Source organism: Hevea brasiliensis, chromosome 9, assembly GCF_030052815.1.
Source record: "Hevea brasiliensis isolate MT/VB/25A 57/8 chromosome 9, ASM3005281v1, whole genome shotgun sequence".
Classification (NCBI taxonomy): domain Eukaryota; kingdom Viridiplantae; phylum Streptophyta; class Magnoliopsida; order Malpighiales; family Euphorbiaceae; genus Hevea; species Hevea brasiliensis.
The window spans coordinates 27,172,694-27,188,305 of NC_079501.1; positions in this window are offsets into that span (position 1 = coordinate 27,172,694).

Consider the following 15,612-nt stretch of genomic DNA (forward strand, 5'->3'; position numbering starts at 1 on the left):
CAACACGTCGCCACCCACAACGCCACGCTCCTAACGACCCCAACGTAGCGTTGTGGATATCATTTCGATTTGGCCTGTTGGACCAGTTTTGATTCGATTTAATTTCATCTATTTGACCCGTCAAATCAAATGAAGCGATTTGATTCTCTTGATGAAAATTAAATAAAATTTATAAAAAAAATTATTAATTATTAGTGTGTGTATATATATATATATTAATTATTTTTATTTTAAAATAATTTATTTTTATTTCTTAAAAATTATTTTTATATATGAAATTACTGAATTTTAATATTCCGAAATTAATTTATAATTTTCTAAAATTATATGTTAATTTGCTCTTTTTAAAAAAAAATAAAAAATATATTCATTTTCTTATATTTTTATTAAAAATAATTTCAAATTTTAAAAAATATATATATATTTATAAAAATAATTGTAAACTTTAATAATTTCATTTTTTTTTAAATTAACCAACTTAAAGAAAAGATCTAGACATCTACAACTTCTCTTGGATAATCAATTTCTCGCGTCCTCCTCGTTTCTCATCTTTTTGTTTTTCCTCTCTTGTTTGTTGTAAAATAATTTTATTGGCAAACAGCTTAAAATTTGTGCACATATCAAATATTAAAAAATATCTATTAAATATGCATCTAACTTTTGAATCAAATAATTAATTATAAAAATTAACTATATTAAATATAATTTAATTTTTAATTGTAAAATAATTAAAAAAATAAGAGATTATCTCACTAAAATTATAATTAAATTATATTATTTAATTGAAAATAAATATAATCATTAAAAATTAAAATTATAACAGAAATTAAAATGAATAATACTTGAAGTTTAAAATAATGATTGGAGTCTTAAATTAATTGAACTGTTAAAGTTTTTAAATTATTGTAGCTTGATTGATTGGTTGATTAATTGATTGCTGGGAGCTTTTCCCATTGCACTGCAAAAACTATTTTTAGTTGTACTTGAGGAACTGGAAGCATCTGAAACCAGCGCACCTTCTCATCCTGCACGTCTTGCAATTGCGATCCATTACTAATAATTGATGTTAATTTTCCTACAATAGGTAACCACATAACTTTCCATCAGTAGATAATAACTTATATTAATTAAATATCTAATAAGTACTACAAAAATAATTAATAAATATTTATTTCAGACATCACAATTAAATTAATGTTACAAAATTAATTAAATTAATGTAACAAAATTAATTAAATTAATTTTATAAAAAATTAATTTAACTAATTATGAACTTAAAAATAATTAATAAGCAAGAATTATTATTGTTGGTGCAAACACTAAGGTATCCATACTGCCAGTCGAATTCTTTTGCCGATTATTCCATTTGTTGGGTACAATGATTTTGAAATACTTTCGAAGCTCCAATCCCTCATGCCTGGACAAAAGGCACTTTCATGTCTCCAATCGTATTCCGCAAATTCAACAAAAATAGCTTATAAATACTAATTTTGAAAATTGAATGATTTTTTTTTTTTAATAAGTAAATATTGCATTACCATGTTTTATTGGACAAGATTTCATGAGGATGAATACAAGAAAATTAGGCCCCAGCAAAAACTCAACCTAGAGAATGCCTAACCCATTAACTTACCCACCTTTGAACCTTAAGTACACGAGAAAATAAAAACCACCCTCGTTGGTGGTCTTGAAACACACATGCAACCATGCCACCCTAGACATCATAACAGTGTTGATAGACCTCCCAAAGTCAAAACTGGTGTAGATATGGAGGAACAGGGAACAAGAAAATAGAAGCATCAAGGCGAGAAGTATCGCTTGTGAACTTCCTAGTTCCTACCACCATTTGTAGTAAATATCTTCTGTAACGCTCTCACTTTAGATAGTCTGTATATTCTATTGTTTCTGTGATTAATGTCTGTCTGGACAATCAAAATATCTGAAACTATATCTAAACTAGAATGAGGAGTCATAAATAACTCAAATAATGATAAGAAAAATTAAAGAAAAATTTAAGCAATGAAATGCACTAAGGTTAAATGAGCCATAGCTCCGGCGATGGGTAACCCTAACGAGAAGCGAGTGTGAAAATAGTTGCAGACCCTAGACCCATGGAAAAACCCTGTGAAATAATTTTTGGAACTCCAGCGAAGAGTTATTGAAACTTAGATGATAATAGAATACCAAGAAAATGCTAAGAAAATTTTGTTAATCGATACAGACAATTTTAACTCATTAAGCACACAAAAGGGTATTTTGGTCATTTCACCTTCAGAGATAATTTTTGACTAACTTGTCCATTTAAGTAAGTGAGGTATGTGACCTAAAATATGAATAAATATTGTTAAAAATTTAATTAAAAATGAGTAAATAAAGAAGAAAAGAAAAGAAAAAGAAAATGGAATTAAATCATAATTATTACATAAGCCTTATGTATGGGTGATGCAATAAAAATCTCTTAGCCAATTAAAATTCAACAAACATACTTAAAACACATTAAAAAGAATAAAAGAAGTAAAAAATTAGAAAAAGAAAATCCGCTCATCTTCTTCTTCATTTTGGCCAAATTCCCTCTGTCTCTCCTCCACAGCTCTTTCTTCTTCAACCTTCAAATTCTTTGATTTCTCACCCCAAAATTCATAAATTCCTTCACTAAAACTTGTCACCCAACCTTGCTAAAGTATTGGGCTGCCAATAATTGAAGAGAAAGTGGAAGATTGGACACCCTAGAATATTGCTTCAAGATGTTTGTGCCCATTTCCTTTTTCTCTCTCATTATATTCTTTGGTAGGATATTGAAGTGAGCTAGAATTTGTGAAAATTGAACAAAAACATGCATGTTTGGACCTCCCTTGATTTTTGGTAGCCATGAATGGAAGATGGTTTTGATGAATTTTGATGGAATTGAAGTAGTGTAGTGATGGTTTATAATGTGTATACATGTATTAGGACTATGATTTCCATGTGTGTTATTAAAATCAAACTTTGGAAATTAGGGTTTGGAGCTAAATTAGGGTTTTACTACATTGATGGTAAATTAGTGTTCTAATAGTCAATTAGTGACCATTTGAGGTGAATTGACCTTAAATTGGAAGGAACTGTGGCATTGGATTATGAATTGGTGTGTTGCCCTTTTGTGCTAGAAATTTTGGACTTGAGTCTAGTGTGTTTGGGCACCTATAACTTGACTTGTGTAGCTTCAATTGGTGTAAGGCTAATTAGAGGTGAAACTAGGGACATAATGCCATATTTTTTATGAAGAGACCCTGCTCAAAAAACCAACTTAAGGTGTCCTAAAATTTACCTAAATCCGAGTAACCAAAATTCTAGACATGGAAAATGACCAAATGAACACTATTTGTTCATATGGGCATAACTTTGTGTAGAGAGGTCCAAATGATCTGATTTTTAAACCCATAGAAAGCTTAGACAATGTAGAACAACTTTCATGAGGAATAGAAACTCAAATTCTGACCAGAACCAATTCAAATTACTAGCCAAAATCAGGACACCAAAACTATCAGAATCAAATCTGCCCAGAAAAATCTAGGAATAGACCAATCCGGCCAGTTATGGTAAAAATGTCATAACTTGAGTTACAAAACTCCAAATAGAGTAATTTAAAAAGGGAATTAAAGAAAACACATTAAGGAACAACTTTGATGAAGAAAGTTTAATCAAATTCTCACTGTAGATTGGTCTAATAGAACAGTAAACATAGGCAATGAAATCTGAAAATTTGAAATAAATTCTAATGAGCCTTGAATTGAGTTTGCAACTAATGCCAACAAAATTTGACATCCAAAATGTGGTATTATAGTGTAATTAGAACTTGAAAATCTATTATTTATGAAAAAGTCAATATTTATGTATGAATAGTAAGGTGAATGTAATCACCAACCACTAAGTGTAAAGAACTAAATAATTAACTTTGTTAATATGCCCTAGTATGCCTAGAATGATTGGTTTGGATAGGTTAACATGCCAATAGGGTTCTGATTGCAGTACTGTCTATGGCTTTATGCCATTTCGTGATTCATGGCTTTAGCGCCATTTTGTGATGTTATGGCTTTTAGCCATTTTTATACTTTTGACATATTTGGCTTTATCTCCGAGGATTATTATGGCTTATTAGTCATTTTGTTGCACACCTGAAAGACACTTTGTAACCGATGGTGTGACGGCCCGAGGTACTTGGTACCTTGTGCCAGTTTACTCATTTATCCAGTCCAGTCAACTGGTATAGGTTACTTGAGCAATGAAAATAAGTCTTAAAGATTTGTAACCATGAAATGAACATATAAGTCATAAAATTAAGGATATTACAAACAATTATAAAAAATTTCAGTCTGAATAAATTAACAGTATAATTTCTTGTATTTATTTATTTATTTTATTTTTATATTATATTAGCACCACTATGCTGTATTACTTAGCGCGTCACTTTTTACCACGCATAGGTACTGGAGATGCAAAGCGAGAGCCCAGTAGACCGTAAATTGGGGATCAGAGTCCAGCTCTGCATTGTGTCCAATGTCACTACATCTAAAGTGCATTTTGGTAGGACCCACTAGGCCTGTCAGTGATTTTATATTTTGTAACTAGACTTTTATTTTGTTATGTAAATTAGACACTTATGTAATTATTGTAAATTATGTAAATTAATTGAACTTAAGCATTTTGTTTATGAATGAGCATCATTTTATTTGTTATGTATGAATGAAAATTGTGAGTTTGAAACCTTGAAATGAAGTACTGGAATTATATGTGATGAAGAATTTACATTATTGAAATTATATATTGAGACCTTTAACAAGTAGGAAAACGTCAAATATTAATAAATTTAGGGAAAACTTCGTCAGTTTCTCCGGTTAATAAATTGATCCCAAATTGAATGAATTAAAATGTGATAATTAGGAATGTAATAAGATAAGTTAAGGCGCTCCGGCACCGGGTGTGACATGCCTCACTCGGCTACACTGTAGACGGTTAAGGGGTATCACACCTTCGCCTTCTATCGGACCACACAGACAACAAGCTTGCCAGCAAACAACATCCACTGGTGAGGAAATAAGGCTTGACACACCAAGATCCAAGATGACACACCACCCAACCTACAAAAAACCACAACTCAAAAAACCAATACACACCCAACTCCTTTGAGGGAGAGCTGCTCCAAGCCAAGTTGAAAACACTATCTAACATCTTCCGTTCCTATCAATCTTACAGATGAATATCCATTGAGATCATATGAAGGATGAGGTTAACGAGCTTGTTCAAGAGCCCTAATATTAAAGGAATGAAATCAAAGAGTACATAGTGAGATAATAGATTCAAAAATACCTCGTGAAGCATGAGTACTCATTGAATGTAACTTTTGAGAAGGGAGCAGTGGGTAGAGGAGAAAGCTTACAACTTATGTAATCGGTTTGTTGTTTAAAATATTGAATCCATAACTATTTTAAACAAATTTTATGTCATGACTCGATTCCACGAGCCAGACCGGCACTATGACCTGGGCCAGTATAAAGCCCTCGAGGCCTGTAGTAAGTCTCATTATTCTCAAACTCATAACCAGGACTAAAATCAAGGTCCAACATGCATACTAAAATAAAGAAAAAAAGTTATAAATTTATTTTAGTCCAATATAATCCGATTTCTATCAGGAAACCAAAACTAGGGGAGCCCAACTCAACCTTGATACTCATCATGTACGATCTATTTAATATCATTAATTTTTCCATTAATTAATACAATATATACATAAACCAATGTCATAGTGGAACTCTAGTTATTAAACAAATAAATAAATAAATAGACACAATAAATTATTAACTAAGAAGTACAATATGCGAAAGAAAATATAGGTTAGACTCGAAAAAATAAACTCGTATCTCCTGCAACTTAAGAAAAATATTTGAACAATAATGAACATTCAACTCAAAGAGTTTAGATATTGATTATAAATGTAGCAATTTCTATAACTATCTAAAACTAGTGCAATCCTACCATGAAATGCACATCTATCATATATAACAATTCATTCACCCAATATTCGCACTAGAAGTTAATTTGGAGCTACTCACACACCCAGTGTATTACATTAATATATATATATATATATAGAAGCTGATCCTCTATACAGTTTTCTTAATCCAATACCTGCCAGTGGGGTCAACTTAAGCCGGACTTTCGCTTAATAATCAAAGTGCGGGGGTCAGCGAGATCAACTCAAAGCAATACTCACCCTAACTTATCTATATATAAGGATCAGGTCTCAGTGAGTCAAGCTTCAGCCGTGACTACCCGTCTTATTCAAGTCCACATCCATACCATACTCCGCTAGCACATACATAAAGCTCCAAATTATCCTTAAAGTGGCAATTACAAATAAATAATAATAAATAAACATGCAGCAATTAAAATGCCCTAATGTATTAACTACATATGTACATAATTAAATATTTATAGCATGCATGAATATGCCAGATATAAATAATTAATATTAAAATTACAAAAATAATCAACATCCAACTCACAGACTGGTCAATTCGATTACAGCTGGTCAGGTTGAAAGGAGAAGAAAGGCTAGCCGGCATCGATTACCTAGACAGACACATTGACCTCTATTAAATTTACTAATAGAATTAATTAATTAATTTAATTAAAGACGCAAGAATAACTTTCTAAGGTCTTGCTGAAATTTCGACAGAGTCTCCCCTAAAATTGAACCTAACCCCCTGCAAGAAAAATGTAACAACAGTAACACATAGGGCCTTAGGCCCATCACAACAATTATAATGCCTATCCAGGGCCTACAAGAATTCTAATCTAGGTCCAATTCTCCAAACTTCAGCTCGAGTCCCTAACTCCTCTACAGTCCAAATAATTATTTTTAGCACTTCAAAAATTATAAAAATATATTTTTGGAGGTCCTTTACCTCATCCTTATAATGATTAAATTTATTTCACTCAATTTAACTAAGTCAGGAATATTTTACAGATTTGTCAACTAGCTTAGCCAAGGTAAAAATTTCACAACTTAAGTTTGGGACTACCTTTGCAAATTTTGCTACCTGGAACGTGTCCAGGATGTCTGAAAATGCTGAGATCGACTATAATATTAACTATGTTTTGGGACGAGCCACTGGATCAGGCCAAAAACTCGGTCTCGAGTGTCGGTAAGCTATCATTAATCCGAGTTCATATCAAGGATGCCCATGAGCTACTGGTGACAGGTCCACTAACGGTTCATCAAAACTCTGCTTCGATCGCCCAATATCAACCGATTTAGTTTAGGTCGTTAGATGAGCATCTTCTGTAACACCTCTATATGCATAGCCTGATATATTTTACTGTTCCGGTGACCGGTGTCGGTCCAGATAATTAAAAGGAATAGAATCATGTTTAAGTCACCTAGAAAATCCATGAATAAAAATTAATAGTAATTACCAGAAGGTCAAGTCTAAATAAGAAAAACAAAACATAAAAGGTTAAATGAGCCAGAAGTCACAACGATGGGTGAGCTTATCGGAAAGTGACTGCAAGGTCAGTTCCAACCCTAATTTTGAATGGGAAATTGTGACACTGAGTCCTAAGGACTATTGCAAAGCTAGTGGAAAAAAAATTTCAGAAAAGAGTTGATAAGTAGGTCAAATAATTAGGTCAGAGATCTGAAAAAAATACATAATTATTTGCAAATCGGATCAGACCGGCTAGGGGCAAATTGGTCAATTCACTCCTAGAGGTGACTCACGACCTAACTGTCCAATAAAATCTGAGAAATAAAAATTTCAGAATATATAATTAAATTAAAGAACTATAGAAAAATAAAGAAAAAAGGAAAAAGAAAAGAAAATGACTTATGACATCATCAAGGTGACCTAACAAATGACATCATAAATAATTTTTACTTAATTTAAAGTTTGACTAAGTTAATTAGGACATAAATAAACAAAAATTAAAAGAAGAAAATCCATTCTTCTTCCTTCCCTAAAATGGCCGAATGCCTTCTCTCTCTCACCTCTATGTGTGACCACCATTGAAGAGTTAACCAAGCTTGCATAACTTGATTTTCTCCCACTAATTTTAATCCTAAACCCTAAAAACTTCTAAATTACCCTAGACAAGAAGATTGAAGGAGAAAAGATAGGGAATTGAAGAATTGAACTTCAAAGAAAAGGTTAGTGTTCTAACTCTACACTTCCTTGTTAAATTCATGTGTATGTAGTGAAATGACTTAGAAATTATGGAAAATTTTAAACAAATTAAATATATGAGACCAATTGGAGATTTCGACTAACCTTAGTAGGAATAGGGATTGAGTGAGTTTGATGAATTTAAAAGAGTAATTGAGTTGAATTAACTGTATAGAACATGATTGTGCACTTTAATTGCACTAATTGAGCCAATTATAAAAATTAGGGTTCTTGAGTTCATGAAATTGGGGGAAAAATTGGAGTAAATGATCAATTGATGCAATTGATCCTACTTGGGGTTAGAAATGGTCAATTAGGACCAATTGAGATGTGTTGGAGTGATTAGAATGACATTGCAATTCGGATTGGATAAGGTTCACCTTTGGGCAGTATGACCTAGGTCCCTTTCAGGGACCAAAACTATAATTATGCCATCCCAATTGGTATAAGGCTAATTGGATATGAAAGTAGACACATAATAACACAATTTTTATGCAGAAAATATGCCCAGAAAATGACATTAAGATAGTGAATAATTAGGTCAAATCCGAGTTATGTGTACTGCCACTGTACAAAAATGATTTTGTTCATTTGGCCATAACTTGGTTTAGGCAAGTCCAAATGACCTGATTTTTGTGGCATTGGAAAGATATGACATAGTAATACAACTTTCATGAAGAACACCAATCCAAATTCTGCCCATAACTAAGTCAATTTGCCACCCAAAGTTAGTTGCCCAAAACTGCCAGAACCTAAACATGCCCAGAATTCTGGGTTAAAACCAATCCGGCCAGCCTTAGGAAAATGGCCATATCTTATGCTACAAAACTCTAAATGGAGTGATTCAAAAAGGGAGTTAAAGTTAAGACAATAAGGAACAACTTTGATGAAGAACACTTAGCCAAATTTCCACAATAACTAGACCAATGAAATAGTGAAACACAGGGGATCAAAATTGAAAAATTGAGAATTCTCTTAGGATACCTAGAAATTGAAATGGCAACTAAGATTAACAAATTAGGCACTCAAAATGTGGTATGTGGGTGTAATTGGAATTCACATACTTATTAAATATGAGAAAATCAATATTTTGACTTGAATAATGCCATAAATAGTAACTCTAAGATACAAAGTTTAAGGAGTGCTATTTTAAGCAATTTTAGGGGTGCAATTAAGTAGACATAAAATTTAGTACGAGAATTATTATAAGTTGTGATACTGAAATATTATGAATTGTGTGTTTCAGTTGGAAAGGATACTGTGAAAGAAAAGGAAACACCGAGTCAAGGCCAAGAGTTGACTCGTGAGAGGTTTGTGCACAACATATGATCTCTTTTTAAATTTTTTTTTGCAAATTATGTTAAATAAATTATGAAAATAAAATTGTGACTTTATTTGTACTGAAAAATGTGATTGAAAGGAAAAATATATTATTGACCCAAAATGTTGAGAAAATAAATTATATGTGAATAGTTGGCATTTGAATTTTTAGAAAATTGTTAAAATAGTTTGAAACCACAGTGTCATGACCAAATGTCTGAATGCCTTACTAGCTTGACTAGTGGGAGGAATTAGTTTTGCATTTCCTCTCTGGCTGAAGTATTGAGGTATGTGCCAGTAGATGACGAAATTTGAATGGATACCCATAGATTTGAGCTAGCTAGCCTTGGTATTCCTCATAAGCATTTGGCTATTGAGATGAAAAATATATTGATGGCATGATATGACTGTGTGACTTTATAAAAATTGTTTTATGGCTTCTGAAGTAAAAATTTCTTTGATTAAAATTTTAAATTGTGTTTTGTATCTGTTTATCAATTCTAGTACTGTATTTGGATTAATCATGATTTAATATATGCATAAATTGATATTTGATTATGTTGTACACCACTGAGTATTTGTACTCAGCTATGGCTTTTCATTGCTATCGCAGGTAGAGAGAGATTGGTAAAGCAGCCGAATAAGCTGCTAAGAAACAACAATACTACATTTTGGATTTTTATCGGGTATTAAATGATACCCCTTTTATACATATTTATTTTAATGTATATAACTGGATGTATGTTTTTAAATGGGTCTTAAGCAGTTGTACAGTAAAAATTGTAATAGTATTATTTTTGGATTTGATAATTGTAAATGAACCTTGTGAATATAAATTAATTATTTTAAATGCAATGTATATGAGTTTAATTAATTATTTTGAAATATTGTGAATTGTGAAAATTTTAGTTGAATTGTGTTGATTTAAATTGTATTGATATATTGGAGGTTGGGGATTGTGATTGGAAAATCATTGGAAGTGCTTTTTGCAGGTTTAAAATTTTTTGTTTTACTCAATTATAGACGGCACTCTACTGAAATTTTTACAAAATTTACAGAAAAATAAATTTTGATAAAATTTTTACCCAGTATTCAAACTACAAATAAAAGTTTGTAAGACCTATTAAAAGTGCTCACCACCTACAAAAGAAGATAAAATTGTTTTAAAATCTCTTATAGTGTATTTAATGGGTTATCGGTAGGCGAAATTCGATAATTTATTAAGTATACTATGGGATCATGTTATACCTTATAGAGGGGTAAGGTGTGACATCTTCTCCGTTCGATCTCGGATTAAGGAGTAATTAGTATCAAAATGAAGCTTAAGGATTGTAGATCATGATCCCCGGGTTCGATCGTTGACCGTGATCTAGCCGGAAAGTCACAAAACTAGAAATTTCTCTCCTCTTTAACTCACTCATCCGACCATCAAATGCTGCAAAATTAGTATTAAAAGAAAGCTCACGGAATAAGCCTTCCAACGCTACCAAAAACGTCTTGATCAAATGTTGGATGAAGTCAAAATCGTGTCTGGAAGTTACTACACTTACGCGAGCGTTGAAGGAGGAAATTCCTCCATTTGCGCCACTGCTGCTGCTGCTCCGGTCGACAGGCAGCTCACTGGTGTCACCTAGGTGGTGGTGCTCCTCGTCGGTTGTCGTTAGTGGCTGGTGGCTCGCCAACCAAGAGAGGAAGAGAGGTTGGAGGGAGGTGACAGGAGAAAGAGGGAAAGAGAGAGAGAGAAAAAAAGCTAAAGTTGTTTTTTTTTATTAACTTTTAATTACCCTTTTAGTCTTTATATTTTTTTACTATTTTCAAATAGATCCAAAATTCTTTTTAATTGGATCCCAAAACACAAATATGTGTATAATTAAATAGTAAAGAGATTACAATAAATAATAATAATAATAATAATAATAATAATAATAATAATAATAATAATAATAATAATAATAAAATTAATAATAATTAAATTAAATCTTAGAACTAAGGTTAACAATAATGATGTAATACATTATGTTATTTGATTTAACATTAACATTTAAAACTAATCATTTCAATTAAAATCTGATTCTTAAATAATTTATAAAATATGTTTAAAAATAATAGTAAAAAAATATAAATGAAAGTTTTACAAAAATTATAAATTAGTTAGATAATATTAAAATAATATATAAATATTATATAAAAATATAAATTTATATTTTAAAAAACTTTAAGTTATTACATTTTAGTAGAAGAGAAAATCCAAGTAATTTGCACAAGTTTTAGCAGGATAGAGGGTGAGACGAACTGAATTGTTTAGAGAGAGAGAGAGAGAAAAAAAAATCAATTATTTTTTAAATATAAATTAATAATAAAAATATAATCTACAAATATAATTAATTAAAATTGTAACACCCCAAAATTTTAAATTTTATTATTTTATGAGTATTATTGATATTTTAATTTTATTTAAATTTTAAGAAATTATTTGAGATTTTTTGGACTTTAAAAATCGGATTCGATTTTTCAAAAATATAAACTTTGATGATTTTTAAAAATTTATTTAAAGACCACGTGGCAAAACTAAAAATATATTTGGAGTCTACAAATTTTTCTGAGTTTTCTAAAATTTTTTTGAAATTTTTGGATCTCGTTTTCGGTCCTAAGGCAGAGTAAAAATTCAAAATTTTGCATCCTAAATCGAACCGGACCGGATCGGACCGGTCGAATCGGACCGGTCTTCTTCTTTTTCTTCCTCATCCCCGCGCGCGTCCTGACCTCCCTCCCCTTCTCTCCCGTTTTCTCTCTCCTCCCTCTTCCCCTTGCCGCGCTGCCGCCACCCCTGCCACCCTAGCTAGCCGTCGCCCGTCCCACTGAACCCGAAGCGACACGACGCGACAGCGCAAGTCGCGCCGTCTTCCGGCGAAATCCGCCACCTGTCGGATCCGGTCTTGTATCTAAACTCATCTACTCGTCGAGAGCTTTCCATAGACACCAAGAACACCGAAATCCATCAAGCGGTTTGTCCAATTTTTGCCCGAGAAGTTTTAGCCTATTTTGACTTTCGGGCTAGATTTCTCACAAACCGTAAACCCCACGAGAAAACCGAAAGTACCAGAGCGCTCCACTCATCGAGAGCTTCGCAGGGATATAAATTTCAAAATTTTTCGACACCATTTTTCGGTGGGTCCCACGGAACTTCGCAGTATTTTTTCGAGCATTAAATGAGCTTAGAAAATTCCGTAAAAATTTTATACTAACCCCCGTGTTGTGAGCTTCGTGTAGGTACCCTCAATTTGGGGAAATTCAACAGTTGTCCGGATCTGTGAATTTCCGGCCAGACAAACCCGCTACCGGAAAAGTCTCCGAATTGGATCTAGGTTTTGGCTACCCCACCATTGTCAGACATCCCGAGCGCGTTTCCAAAGTCGGAATCGGCAAAGGTAAACCCGAACCTTACTTTTTCGTAATTTTCTAGTGCCTAAATAGGATTAAAAATCCATAAAATATTTGTGGTAGCTCAGAAAATTATGATTCTTTTTGCAATAGCCGAGTAATATTGCTAAGGACCGCGGGACAAAGTTTTAAAATTTTTAAAGCTTGTTTGGGCAGTTTTTGCAAAAATGATCAATTATAAGGACTAAATTGAAATTTTACATATTGTGATGGATGACTGATTTGATGGGCCCAGGAGGGGCTGTGTGATGTGATTGGGTTGTGGATATAATAGAACTGTGTTTTGAGCCCTTTTGCAGGTTGGGTAGGTCCTAGGTATAGGGGAGACTCTGCCGGATTTTCGACACGACTTAGGACGTATTTGGTCTTTTCTTGATTTGTATTGAGTCAAATTTATTAAATGATTGTAATGTAATTGTCAGGTGAGCCGGGACAGCTTTCTTCCTCTGCCCAGCCGCCACAGTGACCGTGGTCAACTTTGTGAGTAAAATATTAATTTTAATTGTAATTTCGATATTATTATATGTTTAAGCATGCCCATGCATCACTTATATGCATATATCTATGTAGATAAATCCTAGGCACGATTTATGTTGCATTCATAACTGTGAAAGTGCCATGTATGTTGTTGTGGTAATTTGGAGCAGTGTGCGTGCGTTGGCGTGCGTGTGATGTGGTGTGGACTATGGATAGGACGGGTAGTCATGGCTTGAGTTCTTCGCTGAGACCCGATCCTTCGGGGGTAGTCACGGCTTGAGTTCTTCGCTGGGACCCCGATTTGGTTTATTAAGCGAAAGTCCGACTTGAGTTCTTCGCTGGCACCAGGTTGGATTTAAGAGAGCTGTATAGGGGATCAGCTCCCATATATTATGATTGATATTATTGGGTGTGTGAGTGCTCCAAATTACCTTTTTGCCGTTATGATGTGAATTTATTGCTGATGCTGCATTTCACTCCACAAGGTGCATTAGTTTTAGATAGTTTTAGAGATTATGGTTAAAATTGATATTTTACTCTCTGAGTCGAACGCTCACTCTTGTTCAATATTTTTCCAGGCCACAGGAGGATATTTTTGAAGTTAACCTGCTTTTCTCTATCGCAGGTCGTTTTCTCATGTTTGTGTAATTCTATAAACTTCTAGAAATTTTCGCATGTGTTAGAAATATTTAATTGATTCGGGTCTGTAATATAAATTATTATGTGGACCTGTAAAATTACTATATGCATGTTTGATGGACTGGATGAGGGAGCTGAGCTCCCATTTATCTTTATGTTGATATGAGTATGTGGAGGGTGAGCTGAGCTCCCCAATTGATGTTATATTTTGTTTACAGGTCGGGTGAGTCAAAAAGTCCCCGTTGAAAGGTCCACTTTATGGTCGGACTCCGTCCGGTTGATTTCTTGATATTGGGCCCAAATGGGCCTTAGAGTTGGATTAATGAATAGTTAGACTTATTACGGGCCTCGGGAGCTTTAGGCTGGCCCAGGTCCTAGTGCCGGTCCGGCCCATAGGTTGGGTCGTGACAAAAATATATAAAATTAAATGGATTCGGTTATTATTCAAGTAATACTAATCACGTTTAGGATGGACTAAATAATTTATGATAAATTTTAATTGTGCTTGAGATAGGTTCAGATATTAAGAATAATAGTTAAGATAAGATTCAAATAGATTGATTTTCATATATATCCTAACCGTTGTTATTTATATTTTATATTGTTGGATAGATTTTTAAAATAATAGATAAATATGATTTTTTATTTAAAAGAAAAAAAATAATTATTATATTTTTTTCTTATATTTAAAGACCTTTAAGTAATTTTAATATAAATAGAATGTTTATTTTCACATATCCTTTCATTTTATTCTAATTTGGATAGAAATATTTAAATCAATTAAAAAGATTTAGAAAATGAAATTTCTCTCCTCTTTTTCTTTATTTTCTCATTCATTTAATATCTAAATAAAAAAAATTTTAAAAGTTTATTTCTTTTCTTTATTTCTCTCAATTCAAATAAAAGGTTAATTTTATCCACACGACATTTATTTATGTTTGAGCCGTGAAGAATATCCTCATAAATATATTATTAAAATTTAATTTAAAATTAATTTAAAAATATTTTAATAATTAAAACTCTAAAATAAAAAAAAATATTTTTAACTTTAATTTTAAAAATCATAAAATAATAAAGAAATTCTTTTCTTAACTTCATTGAAGTTCTAATGTTATCCACTGCAGATTTTTTTTTTTTCTGTTTGAACTATAAAAATTACCCTCATAAATAAGGTGTTTTAAAATTTATAAAGTTAATTTTAATTATAAAAATTTTAAAATAATGAAATAAAATTTTAAAATTATTTTTAACATTATTTAATATAATAAATTTTTTAAAAATACGTTTTATTAATTTTAAAACCCAATATTAACGGGACTTTAATGTAAAATTAATACCATTTAAAAATTTAAGGGTTTATTTATTTGTGGAAAATAATTTTTTTATTTTATAAGAAAATTATAATTTTTATTTTTCATACAAAACAACTGAAAACATATAATATGCCTTCACTTTTCAATATTAGAAAAACAAATTCTAATTAAAAAATTATAAAATTATTCATATCTTCTATGATTAAAACATATTATAAAATATA